Here is a 14,305-nt window from a genome sequence, read left to right as displayed (position 1 = left end):
ATTCACAGTGTTCTGCTAGCTTTTTTAGAATGGCTACAAATTGTACAACTGTTTCATCTTCCTTTTGGTCTCTTTTGTGGAACCTATATCTTTCAGCAATTACCAGTGGTTTTGGGGAGAAATGAGACCCCAGGATTTCCACAATGTCACTGTAAGATTTAGTCTCAGGCTTAACAGGGTGTAGTAAGCTGCGTAGCAGAGAGTAGGTTTTAGCCCCTACAACAGTTAAGAATATTGGCACCTTCTTCGCTTCTGTAATGTCATTTGCAATACCAAAAAGCTCAAAACGCTCAGTATACACATGCCACTGCTCTGTATTCTCATCCAAAGGGTCCAGGGGCCTGGTCAGAGTAGCCATGATTTTAGTTTCACTTTCACAGTCAGTGCAAACAAGCAGCTTTTTTTTGTTTGTTTGTTCTTTACCTTAACTTCTACTTCCTTCTGTTACTGGAGCAGCACCGGAGTCTCACCCTCGTCGCCAGTGTTATATCCTTGGGGCAGCCGGTGTAGGAAGCAATCACTTGAGGCCAGAGAGCAGACAGCTAACCAAAACCTCCATTTTATTTACAGAGACAGAGAGCTCACCCAGCCGGTTGAAACCGGCTGAGCTAACCCATAATAATCTAACTCAGTTGCCATAGCAACAAAAACCATGACAACCAAATACACAACACAAGACTATAACAGGATTCAAAAAAGAACAAGATACATTCATGGAGGATAGGCCCATCAATGGCTATTAGCCAGGATGGGTAGGGATGGTGTCCCTAGCCTCTTGTTTGCCAGAAGCTGGGAATGGGTGACATGGGATGGACCACTTGATGATTACCTGTACTGTTCATTCCCTCTGAGGCACCTGGCATCGGCCACTGCTAGAAGACAGAATACTGGGCTAGATGGGCCTTTGGTATGACCCGGTGTGGCTGTTCTCATGTTCTTAGGCTAAAGGCTGCATGTCCTAGGGATGAGGAAGTCATAGCTACCTCTTCAAACGGCACTGATTGAATGAGGGAACTGTGTTAAATCCCAAGAGGGATTTACCTGAACTAGTTTAGCCTCTGTTGCAGGAAGCATCAGGAAACAGCAGGGAACATATTCAATGTTCAAAGACTGTGTCATCCAAAAAAAGGCTTAATAAATTCACTGAGGGAGCAGAATGTCCCCCTCAGTCCATGGAAACAGCAGAGGTACAATGCCATCTAATTCTGGCTATTTTCTATAAGGAACTTCTATTTAATAAGGAACTTGGCAAAGATTGATGGTGGTGCAGAAATCATGCTTTCGTTGTTTCTCTCCCCCTGCATGAGAACACATGAAGTGCTCCCAAAAGCCTCCTTAGGTGGGATTTTCACTTTAGGTAGATCCCACTTGCTTCCTCATGCGCACAGCCAGGATCTGACAGTTTCTGTGCTGCACTGCTTGTACGGTTCTTATGCTCCTCTCTCAACTCCAGCGTGCCTTATCTCAATGTGACTACACCAATTAAGTGACCCAGACTTAGCCCTTGTCTTGGTGATTTAACAAATATTGTTTGCATATTAGAAAACTAGGCCAAATTCATCCTGTAAGGTATTAATTTGACCATTTAAATGTAGGACAAAGAGGCTGGTAAGCAGTCGGCAGAGCTCATTACTCCAGTTACAATGTTAGAACAATGATGATATTGCAAGGGCCCAATGCTTCCTTTGTTGTGTCACTACTACTGCTGAGGCTTATGTATAATGGTGGCAGGATCAGTCTACATAAATTCCTGGATTTCATAAATGAATCTTATTGACCTCTCACACAGCTTCAGATTTACGGCTTTTAAAAAATAAGAGGCAACTATCTCAGAAACCAAAGCTGAAGCCTTTTGGGGGATGCTCTCTTGGGTTACTCACCTAGTTCCATTTAAAAGCTGTTAACAATCCCTAAAGAGTGTCTCAAATTATAATCAGAGAAATTCAATATATTTTTTTCTATACACAGTTCCTACAGCTTCAATGTTTTTTGTATCATCAACAAGCAGATAATAAAAAGTACTCTTGGAAATACATCTGGCCCCTGCAGGTACCATCACTGTTTTCTGTAGCAATTTGGCCTGCCTGGCTAAAAGGAAAGATAAAAAACCCAGAGAATGCACTATTTGTCTCTCTGGATGTAGAATGCTTGTATCATAACACTGATGCAGTGACTAGAACAGCCTAGGAGAGCAGGAGATGGGTATTAAAATAAAAATCTCTTCTGAAAAAAAATCAATATTTATATTCAGTTCTTATCAAAACATTGCACTAGTGATAATGCTGTTGTTAAACAAGCTTAGTTTGATAAAGCAAAAGCAAATTTGGCTTTAGGAAACATTTGTGTCTTTGCCTCTGTCTCTTCATGTAAATCTGACATTTTATTTAAAGATCAGAATTCTTAAATCAAATAGACTGAATATTATTTTATCTGACACTGTTAAGGAGCATATAGGTCAGTTTGCATAAAAAGTCAGAGGAAGAATGCTCAGAGCTTTCCAGGTGTCAGCATATTGGCACTTCATATGTCTAACACTTTCTTCCTGCTCTTCATTTGAGTAAGCTGTAATTTTTCACATCTGAGAGAATATAAGATCAAGTGAGATACTCTGCATTTCATTTAATGTAGGATACTCTGCATTTCATTTAATGTAGCACAGTAGGAGGGGGAAAGTCTGCAGCAGACAAAATGTGGTTCTGGAAAAGGTTTTTCTTACCCTTTTAGGTATAAATAAGGTGCCTGTAACAATACTGTTTGGTCCCCAGCTATGGGGCAATTTATGGTTGCTTAATGCCATCCACACATTTCAGAATAACAAAGAACAAGTTAAAGCCAAATCTATAAATGGTAACAAATCTTTTTAGTGAGGATTTATATAAAAATCTGCCTGATGAAATATGGGGAACTAGTGCAGTAGCTCTTGGCTAGAAATATTCTTTGAATTGTAGTTTCTAATGTAAAATCCTCCCAGAAAGATTAACAGTGTCCATGGGCTGTAGACATATAAACATGGACATTCTGATATGAGAATGGGGAAATTTTAGAGTATCTAAACATTATGGAGATCTCATTTATATGCATTTACAATAGTCAAAATCCATTTGCTTTGATGGAGTCGCTCCCAATTGACACCTGTTTAACGGAAAAGATCCAGGCCCTGTGTGAGTGTGAGTGAGTGAGTGAGTGAGTGAACGAACAGAAAATACAAAATATTAGGCCTTGTCTGCACTGGCAAGTTTCTGCGCAGTAAAGCAGCTTTCTGCAGTGTAACTCTCAAGGTATACACACTGCCAAGCCACTTAGTGCGCAGAAACTGCGCAGTTGCAGTGCTGTGAAAAAACCACCCTGACAAGAAGCATACAGCTTTCTGTGCTGGCGGTACACTACTGCGGTGCCAGTGTAGACACCTCGGTCAATTACATCGCTGTGATTGGCCTACGGGAAGTGTCCCACAATGACTGTTCTCTCCTCTCTGGTCATCGGTTTGAACTCTACTGCCCTGCCCTCAGGTGACCAACCGTGAGCCCCATCCCTTAAATTCCTTGGGAATTTTGAAAGTCCCCTTCCTGTTTGCTCGGTGATGTGTGCTGTGGTCTCAGTGCATCTTTCCAGGTAGCCACACCTGCTCCATGCACCAGGTGATCCCCCGCTTGGAGCAATGCCAAGCTGCTGGACCTCATCAGCATTTGGGGAGAGGAGACTGTCCAGTCCCAGCTGTACTCCAGCCATAGGAATTATTATACTCATGGACAGATTTCACGATGCGTGACAGAAAGGGGCCATGACCGGGACACACTGCAATGCAGAGTCAAAATGAAGGAGCTGCCACTAGGCTCTGGGAGCCTGAATCTGAAAGGTGTTCAGTACCCTCATCACTGTGTACAATCAATGGGAGCTGAGTGTGCTCAACAACTGGCAGGAGGTGCTCAGACAGTATCAAAGCTGGGCTACTCATTTAATTCCTCACTTCTGTGGTCAGTAGATTCACCAAAATATTTAAACAAAAAAAACCAAACCTCGAGGGCCTGATTTTTTAAATAGTTCACAAGCAAACATACATGGAACTCTTTTCTTCTGCACATGATTATTGTAATTATGCACCCAAATTAGATAACTGGACATGCAAGAGCCTTAGGTAGTTAGGCTCAAAAATGGCCATATTTGCACTCAGTTACTTGGATTGCAAGTGTGGTAATGTGGAGGTGTACGTCCATTTTTGTATACACAGAAAAGAGAATCAGGCCCCTCAATGTTTCAGAACCAACTATGAAAGTTTTGCCTTTATAAAGCCCGTTACAAGCAGGGCCGCCCAGGGGTGGGGGTGGGGGTGGGGGCGGGGGCAAGTGGGGCAATTTGCCCCAGGCCCCGGGCTCCACAGGGGCCCCCACAAGCATGGCTGAGGCTCCCTCCCCGGCCCCGTCTCCACCCCTCCCCTCTCCCGGAGCCTCGGCCAATCCAGCAGCGTCCCGGACAGCTCCGGCGGAGCCCCTGAGCCCCGCCCCGGTCAGAGCAGCGTGGTGAGGGGGCGGGGCTGCGAGCTCCAGGCTGAGTGGAGGGAGCTGAGCTCAGCGTGGAGCTCCCAGCCCTGCCCCCTGACCACGTGGCTCTGAGCAGGGAGGGGCTCAGGCTCCGCCGGAGACACGCTGCCTCTGTTGAGCGAAGCTCCTGGATGCGCTGAGGCTCCGGGTGAGAGGGGAGCCAGGGCTAAGGGGCCAGGGCCGGGGGGTTGGCTAAGGGGCAGGGAGTCCCGGGCACAGGCAGGAGGCAGAGGTTGGGGGGGGCAATCAGGGGACAGGGAATCGGGGAGTTGGATCGTGGCGGTTCCAGGGGTCTATCAGGACTCAGTGAGGGGTGATAGGGGTTGGGGCAGGGGGCAGGGAGCAGGGGTGGGGTCCTGGGGTGGTAGTGGAGGGTCTCTGGGGGATGGTGAGGGGACAAGGAGCAGGATGGGTCGGGGATTCTGAGGGGGGGTGGGCAGTTGGGGGGCAGGAAGTGAGTGGTGGTCGGATAGGGGGCAGAGCCAGGCTGTTTGGGAGGCACAGCCTTCCCTACCCTAAAGCTCACTCAGCAGTCTGAGGCTTGCAGAAGAGCCAAGCTGTTGGCTTTTCCATTAGGGCTACCATCCCTTTCACTTCTCAAATGCCAAATTATAGTCTATATTTAATTTCAGTGTCATAGGGAGATTCAAGTCAGGGGAGGGTAGCTTCATTTAAAATTAGCCACTGGGGGGAGGGATCACATGAGAAGAGCAATATCCTACACCACCTACCTCCTTCCCAACCCTACCAAGGGAGACTCCCCACACACATTTCCTGAGGCTCCAGAGGGGTTAATTCAGTGGTTCTCAAACTTTTATACTGGTGACCCCTTTCACATAGCAAACCTCTGAGTTCAACCCCCCCCACCCCCTTATAAATCGAAAACACTTTATATATTTAACACCAGTGGTGAGCTGCAGCCGGTTCGCACCGGTTCCCTCCAGGAACAACCGGTTCTAAACGGGCTTCTAAATTTAACAACCGGTTGTTCCTGGAGGGACAACTAGTTCCAAAAGGGCTTTTAAATTTAACAAAAGCTCTAGCAGCTCCCTACCCTTCCCCCGGCCCCAGCTCACCTCACTCCGCCTCTGCCTCCTCTTCTGAAGCTCCTCCGGCTTCTCCTCCTCCTCCTCCTCCCCAGCTTCCTGCGAATCAGCTGTTCACGTGGGAAGCCTGGGAGGGCTGAGAAGGAAGCAGCGGCTTCCACCAGGTGAGCTGGGGCCGGGAGCGCCAGCGGGAGGAGGGCTCCAGGCGCCGCGCTGCCCGGCGAGGTTGTGGCCAGACCCTGGGGCCGGGCGGCATGGCTCCTGCCCCCTGGGTCCAGCTGCGACCTCGCCGGGCAGCGCAGCGCGGCTCCTGCCCGGCCCCCGGGGCCGGCCCCGACCTCGGCCGGGCGGCGCGGCTCCTGCCCGGCCCCCAGGGCCGGCTGGGCGGTGCGGCTCCTGCCCGGCTCCTGGGTCCGGCCCCGACCTCGGCCGGGTGGCGCGGCTCCTGCCCGGCCCCCGGGTCCTGCCGGGTGGGGCGGCTCCTGCCTGGCCGTGACCTCGGCCGGGCGGCGCGGCTCCTGCCCGGCCCCCGGGTCCGGCCCCGACCTTGGCCGGGCGGCGCGGCTCCTGCCCGGACCCTGGGTCCGGCCCCGACCTCGGCCGGGCGGCGCGGCTCCTGCCCGGCCCCCGGGTCTGGCCCCGATGTCGGCCGGGTGGCTCCGGTCCCAGCCCCAGCCCAGCTGGGCCCCCACCTCCAGGCAGCACAGTAAGGGAGCAGGGAGGGCGTGTTGGATAGAGGGCAGGGGAGTTGGACGGGTGGATTAGTGTCGGAGTGGTCAGAGGGCAGGGAACAGGGGGATTGAACGGGGGCAAGGGACCCGGGGGGCAGTTAGAAAGGGGCAGGGGTTGGATGGGGCGGTGGGGGGCAGTTAGGGGTAGGGATTCCAGGGGACAGAGAGAAGGGGTGGTTGGATGGGGTAGGTGTCCTGGGGTGCCATCAGGAATGAGAGAAGGGGTTGGATGGGGTGGCAAGGGGCAGTCAGGGGACAGGGAAGGGGGTTGGATGGGGCAGGGAGTCCCCGGGGGGGCATGACCCCCTCATGGGGTGAGGAGGAGGGAACCGGTTGTTAATATTTTGGCAGCTCATCACTGTTTAACACTATTATAAATGCTGGTGGCAAAGCAGGGTTTGAGGTGGAGGCTGACAGCTCATGTCCCCCAGTAATAACCTTGTGACCCCCTGAGGGGTCCCGACCCCCAGTTTGAGAACCCCTGGGGTAATTTAATTTTAACACCCTATGTCCATTCACATGCATGTGCTATTTTGAGCATTTCAGTTTTCACAACATAGGCTCATCCCAGATTTGGAACAAGCTCAAATGCTCAGTTCGTGGAGTATGTACATAAGCTATACTAAAGACAAACCCACAGTAACCGTCTCCAGTCTCCAGTTTGTGAGGGACCCCATGGAGCCAGTATCTAGGAAACAGATAAATGCATGGAAATTAAGTCCATTAATGGCTATTAGCCAGGATGGGTAAGGAATGGTGTCCCTAGCCTCTGTTTGTCAGAGGTGGAGATGGATGGCAGGAGAGAGATCACTTGATCATTTCCTGTTAGGTTCACTCCCTCTGGGACACTTGGCATTGGCCATTGTCGGTAGACAGGATACTGGGCTGGATGGACCTTTGGTTTGACCCAGTATGGCTGTTCTTATATTCTAACCTAAATGAACCCAAAGTTATGGAGACAGATATGAGTCAAGGAAGCCAGCACAGTATCAGAAACCTGGAAAAATCTCTGACTGGATGGGCTCAGGCGTTTGGTCACAAGCTGAGGTGATTCAAAAAGTTTTGGATTTTTTTTTAAGCAGAATTTTTTTATTGTTTCTTTAAACAATCAAACACAGCAAGCAGCAAATATTTGGCCCCACACGTCTAAAACCCCAAACCATATTCAGGTTTTGGCAGACTAATTTCAGCTTTTCAATTAAAAAAACCACAACAAATTTTAAAGGAAAGCAGACGTTGTCCGTGATTTTTTTCTGCTTTTTAAAAACCCCTAGTTTTCGATCCAGAAACAGTTTTGACGGCACATATTTATCCAACCCTTTTAATGAGCTTTAGTGCCTTTTAGCACTAGCTGATGCTGAGAACCAGTGATAGCTTGTAAAGAAATTTTCTCAAAACTGAATTTGTGCCGAGATGTGGAAGGTTTATTTTTCCCAGGGCCGCCCATGGGGGCGGAGCAAGTGGGGCAATTTGCGCCGGGCCCTGCAGGGGCCCCCACGAGAATATAGTATTGTAATTTTTTTTATGGAAGGGGCCCCCAAAATTGCTTTGCCCCAGGCCCCCTGAATCCTCTGGGCGGCCCTGGCTACAAGTCCAAATAGCTGAGGTAGAGTAGCACTGTCCAATTCAGAATAAGCTGAGAAGATAAAACCAGTGTAAAATACATTGGCCTCTGTCTCAATTCCGAGATTCAGTCACAGAAATTAACCTGACCGAAATGAAGACTCTGTACTGCTACATATGGAAGTAGCTGCTCCCATATATAATATTGAATAATGCACACCCTAGCAGGGGTGTCTAAAGCAGCATCAGCCATGGGACATCACTGAAAAGCTCAAATGCATCAGCAGAGCACTGACGGGAATATCAAAAATGCCTTTGGGGGAAAGAGGAATGGCTGGAATGTATTAGCCACCTAGAATATTGACTTTGAGACTCTACTGGCTAGACTGTACATAGCCTATAAAGTGATGCCACTAAAAGTATTAAAACGGGCAGCCTATTAATGTAGAAGAATGCTTCCCAAAGGCACAGAGATAACTAAAATAATATGCAGTCTCCTTAAGTGGGTTTCTAATTATTTATTTCTTCCCTTCAGTTACTGTGATAATCTTTTTCTTGGATCCACTATTTATTAAATAAGATGAGAGATAAGAGCACTGAAATCAGGCCACACCATGGGAGAAAGAGGTTAAACCTGCTGTGACACAAACCAGCAACCACAAGAAAATTAAGCATTTAATACGAAACGGGACTCCCCCCTCAAACAATCTACCTCTTAATGTAATAAAACTGTCATTCTTTAATTGGATAGACTTCTTGGCACATCATCAGCATCCAAGGGCTGCATAATGAACAATATAATTGTAAAATCATACTGTGTTTATGACTGTTATTAGTTCACAGCTTTTCTAACCTGGCAACCTGAAAAATGAATAATGACTTAGGGAGCTGCTGATTTTTAAGGACACACGTACATGCAAATGAAAGATGAAGTGCATATTTTGCTAATAAATTCTTAAGGATAATTCAGAGTTTATTACTTTCCTGATTGAGAAAAAACAAAATGAAACAAAAATAAAACGTAATTGGCTATTTTTCTTCCTCCAAACTAGGCTCTGACAGCAACTGTAACCAGAAGCACCATTAGAACAATGGCAGCTCACCTGAAATGTACTGAATTCACTATTCATCTTTGCTCCAGGCCAAGAATTACAATGAAGGAAAGTCTTGTACCTTCTGTTTCTCATTAAGGGCTAACGTGCCATCAAAATTACAGAATAAAGTGAATGAGGCCTTGCAGTTCTCTTTCATTTTAGAAAGAGCACGTTTGCATATTCTTATTTTATAAATGGAAGAACTTTTCTTGAAATAGGCAGTGCTTATCACTTGGACAGCGATATTTACAGCATTCTGGGGATATTTACTTGATATATTATTCATGCTCCACTATTCCACTGGGTATTTTGCATTTGCCATTTTGTCATAACACAAAATGCCACAATGTTGACCCTGGGGTCTCCAAGACAATGGGAAACTGCAGATGCTTGAGGGTCATGCTGAGTCTTACTGACCCTGAATTGCCTGTGGCATTAAGCTTAAAGCTTTGGATAGTAGGAAACCCTTTATTAGTTGAATAGGTTTTTTTATTTAATAATTTTGTCACCAGACTAATGATCATGTAGATACACACACAAATATATGTATCTATACATAATTTTACACACTCACATTTACAGGGTGAAGTCATGGCCCCATTGAAGCCAATGGGAGTTTTGCCAGGGCCAGGATTTCACCAATAAATAAATACACACACCATATAGGTTGAGGTGACATACATGTGATACATATCACATGGCCATGCCCATATCACCTGCCTAGTAACCTATCTCACCACAATTTAACCTCACTTTCCATCACCTTAAGAATCTTCAAATAGCTGCTTTTATTCTCCCCGCCCAAGTTGGACCTGCCATCCAGAGAAACCTTTCCTCCTCCTCCACTCTATATTACTTGAGGTTCAGGACAGTAAAGATTCATGGCCTGTCTACACTGGCAATCTTCTTCGCAGTAAAGCAGCTTTCTGCGTTGTAACTCCCGAGGTGTACACACTGCCAAGCCACTTAGTGTGCAGAAACTGTGCAGTTGCAGTGCTTTAAAAAAAAACACCCCAATGAGAGGTGTACAGCTTTCTGCTCTGGGGCTACAGCGCTGCAGTGCCAGTGTAGACAACCTGGTCAATTACAGTGCTGCAACTGGCCTCCGGGACGTGTCCTGCAATGCTTGTTCTCGCCTGTCTGGTCATTGGTTTGAACTCTACTGCCCTGCCCTCAGGTGACCAACCGTCATCCTCACCCTTTGGAATTTTGAAAGTCCCCTTCCTGTTTGCTCGGTGATGCGTGCAGTGGTCTCAGCACATCTTTCCGAGTGGCCATGCCTGCTCCACGCACCAGGCAATCCCCCACTTGGAGCAATGCTGAGCTGCTGGACCTCATCAGCATTTGGGGTGAGGAGGCTGTGCAGTCCCAGCTGTGCTCCAGCCATAGGAATTATGATACCTATGGGCAGATTTCACAATGCAATGACAGAAAGGGGCCATGACCGGGACACACTGCGTGCAGGGTCAAAGTGAAGGACCTGCAGAACGCCTACCACAAGGCGTGGGAGGCAAACCACTGCTCCGGTGCTGCGCCCACAAGCTGCCAGTTCTACAAAGAGCTGGATGCGATACTTGGTGGTGACCCCACCTCCACTGCAAAGGGCACTGTGGATACTCTGGTAGCTCACGTGCCAGTCAAGAGTGAACAGAGCCAGGAGGAGGAAATCTTGGACGAGGATGTGGAGAGGGAGGGGGACCCAGAGGCAGAGGATGACTCGGAGATCAGAGATGTATGCAGCCAGGAGCTCTTTTCTACTCCGGAGGAGGCTAGCCAGTCACAGCTGTCGGTTCTTGGCGAAGCACAAACAGGAGAGGAGGCCCCTGGTAAGTGGATCTGATTTTGGGAATTGCTGAAGCGAGTTGTTGGGGGCAGGAGGGTTGCAGAAAGCAGGCTTGTGTCTGTATAATGCACGTATCACCACATGCCTAGTCTGAGCGGTGGAACAAGCTGTTGATTGATTCCCTCATTTCATGGGCATCTGCCTCAGAGATCTCCACGAAACTCTCCTGGAGATACTGGGCAATCCGCTGCCACAGGTTCTTTGGCAGAGCGGCTTTGTTTCTTGCCCCATTAACGGTAACTTTCCCATGCCACTCTGCCATCACGGGGAGGGGGACCATTGCTGCACACAGGCGAGCCACATAAGGGCCAGGGGTGGAAGTCGCAGTCTTGGAGAAAACCCTCCCTTGATTCCCTGCTCATCCTCAGCAGTGGGATATCTTCCATTATGATCACATCCTATGGAAATTGTGGGGACAGGAATGATTATCATCCCCCCCCTCCCCCCGCTGGTGCTGGCTCTCCCCAACAGCCACATGCCCAGTATACAGTAGGTTCAGGGAACACCGATTTACCCTGTCCCTGAGGCTACTCAGCATTTTGGAGGTCTTGTGGCTCATGTGTACTTGCCTGGGGTTAGGTATGTGAATAGTGGGTATGTTTTAAATTAATGAATCAGTGTTCTCTGTGTTGCAAACAATACTGCTCCTGTTAAATGTTGCATTTTGGCTTCACAGAGATGACCTTGGGAGCCCAGCCTTCCTCTTTGTTATTGCTGGCTGAACAGCTGCGCAGACTTAGAAAGCAGCCATAAAGAACTATGGAGGACTTTCTGCGTGACATTATGATGCACTCCGTGGCTCAAAAACAGGAATTGAAGGAGTGGCAGGACAGCAAGAAGAGGGACCAAAAGGAGAACGCGGGATGCCAGAATGAAGCACGGAGCGTCTCTTAAACATTATGGAGCGCCAAGCGGATACTATCACTGCAAACCGAGCAGCTCCATGCCCGCCCTCCCCTGCAGCCACTGTCGCTAAACTCTTTCCCACGCGCCCCCCAGACATCGCCAACATTCCTATCAACCTCCTGTCTCCAGTCTGTACCTGGAGCATTCCACTCCTCCCCCATCACAGTCCAGCACTGCAGGCTCCCAGTACCCACTGCACTCAACAATCATCCCTCTGCTGTTTAGCCCTGTTGAAGTACAATACCCGGCTGCTGCACTGCACTGTACTTCAAAGGAGAAGGTTGGATATGATCCCTGGACATACACAAATCTTTAACCATCCCGGGGACCCCACCTCCTCCTGGGTCCTTCCCTTTCCCCACCCCCCTCAGTGCTGATGTGTTTTTTTGTTTGACTCTCTCCTCCAGTTGTTGTTTTTTAATAAAAGAATTGTGTTGATTTAAAGGAATCTTTATTCTATTAATTGAAAGCAAACAGAGCCTTGCAAAGCAACAAACAATTATCTTAAACCTTCATATTGCATCTCCTGCACCAATCACAATCACCTCCTAGCATTACAAGCAATGCACTCCCGAGAACAGCAAGAAATATTAGTGGCTTTCAGCTTCAAATTGTAGCCTCAAGGCATCCCTGATCCTTATGGCCCCGTGCTGTGCTCCTCTAATGGCCCTGGTCTCTGGCTGTTCACATTCAGCCTCCACATGCTGAGCCTCAGCAGTCCAGCCCTGAGTGAAGCTTTCACCCTTCTCTTCACAAATATTATGGAGTGCACAGCATGCAGCCATAAGCATTGGAATATTGTCATCAGCCAGGTCCAGCGTCGCATATAGGCAGCACCAGCAGGCCTTTAAATGGCCAAAAGCACACTCAACAGTCATTCTGCACTTGCTCAACCTGATGGGTACCCATCACCTACTACAGGACAGGCCCAACAAGGAAAATAACAGACCATCAATGGCCATCATGTACAGCCCCCAGCTAAAATCTCTCCTGCGTATTATCAACGATCTACAACCTATCCTGGAAAACGATCCCTCACTCTCTCAGACCTTGGGGGGCAGGCCAGTCCTCGCTTGCAGACAACCCCCCAACCTGAAGCAAATACACACCACAGAAACACCAACCCAGGAACTAATCCCTGTAGCAAACCTCGTTGCCTACTCTGTCCCCATATCTCCACTAGTGACACCATCAGAGAACCCAACCACATCAGCCACACCATCAGGGGCTCATTCACCTGCACGTCTACTAATGTTATATATGCCATCGTGTGCCAGCAATGCCCCTCTGCCATGTACATTGGCCAAACCGGACAGTCCCTACGTAAAAGAATAAATGGACACAAATCGGACATCAGGAATGGTAACATACAAAATCCAGTAGGTGAACACTTCAATCTCCCTGGACATTCTATAACAGATTTAAAAGTAACTATTCTTGAACAAAAACCTTCAGAAACAGACTTCAAAGAGAAACAGCAGAACTAAAATTCATTTGCAAATTTAACACCATTAATTTGGGCTTGAATAGGGACTGGGAGTGGCTGGCTCATTACAAAAGCAGCTTTGCCTCTCCTGGAATTGACACCTTCTCATCTATTATTGGGAGTGGACTACATCCACCCTGATTGAATTGGCCGTGTCAACACTGGTTCTCCACTTGTGAGGTAACCCCCTTCTCTTCATGTGTCATTATATAATGCCTGCATCTGTAACTTTCACTCCATGCATCTGAAAAAGTGAGTTTTTTTATGCATGGAAGCTTATACCCAAATAAATCTGTCGTCTTTAAGGTGCCACCAGACTCCTTGTTGTTTTTGTGGATACAGACTAACACGGCTACCCCCTGATACTTGACACCATGCAAGGTCTTTCAGAGCAGGATGCGATTAATGGTCCTGAACACTTCCGTCAACATGACGAAGTGGGTATTCACCCACGAAAGCTCATGCTGCAAAACGTCTGTTAGTCTATAAGGTGCCACAGGATTCTTTGCTGCTTTTACAGTCGACTTTCTGACTCCAAACTGGCTAGCGACGAATCGGTGGCAGTCTGGAGTAGCCAGCTTCCCCAGCGCAATAACCACACGCTTCTCGAACAGCAGGGCAGCTCTCATTCTCATGTCTTTGTGCCGAGCTGATCACACAGTCCCATGAACGTGGCTTTCCTTATCCGAAAGTTCTGCAGCCACTGCTCATCATCCCAGATGTGCATGACGATGTGATCCCATCGCTCAGTGCTTGTTTCCTGAGCCCAAAAGCAGTGTTCCACTGTGGTCAGATCCTCTGTGAATGCCACAAGCAATCTCATGTCATAGCTAGCATGCATGGCGAGATCAATGTTGCACTCCTTTTGCCTTTGTAGTTTAAGAAATAACTCCACTGCCACTCATGATGTTTTAGTCAGAGTGAGCAGCATATTGGTCAACAGTTCAGGATCCATTCCTGCAGACTGAAGAGCCAGAGCGTGCAATACACAAACCATTGAAGGATGGCGCCAAATGCGGACGGAAGCACAGGGTTTGCTAGGATGCGAAGCAATGCATCATGGGGCATTGGGGCAGGTCAGGATGCCCCGTGACCCCC

At 48.2% G+C, this 14,305-nt stretch overlaps 1 protein-coding gene across 3 annotated transcripts in view; it reads right to left on the bottom strand.

Annotated features, from left to right (window-relative positions):
• Window positions 1-14,305, bottom strand: part of IQSEC1 (IQ motif and Sec7 domain ArfGEF 1) — a 688,386-nt gene that overhangs the window by 138,099 nt on the left and 535,982 nt on the right. The window lies entirely within an intron of this gene.

Source organism: Mauremys mutica, chromosome 7, assembly GCF_020497125.1.
Source record: "Mauremys mutica isolate MM-2020 ecotype Southern chromosome 7, ASM2049712v1, whole genome shotgun sequence".
NCBI classification, from domain to species: Eukaryota; Metazoa; Chordata; order Testudines; family Geoemydidae; genus Mauremys; species Mauremys mutica.
The sequence above is the reverse complement of the archived record's forward strand: the minus strand, read 5'-3'. Positions and strand labels throughout refer to the sequence as shown.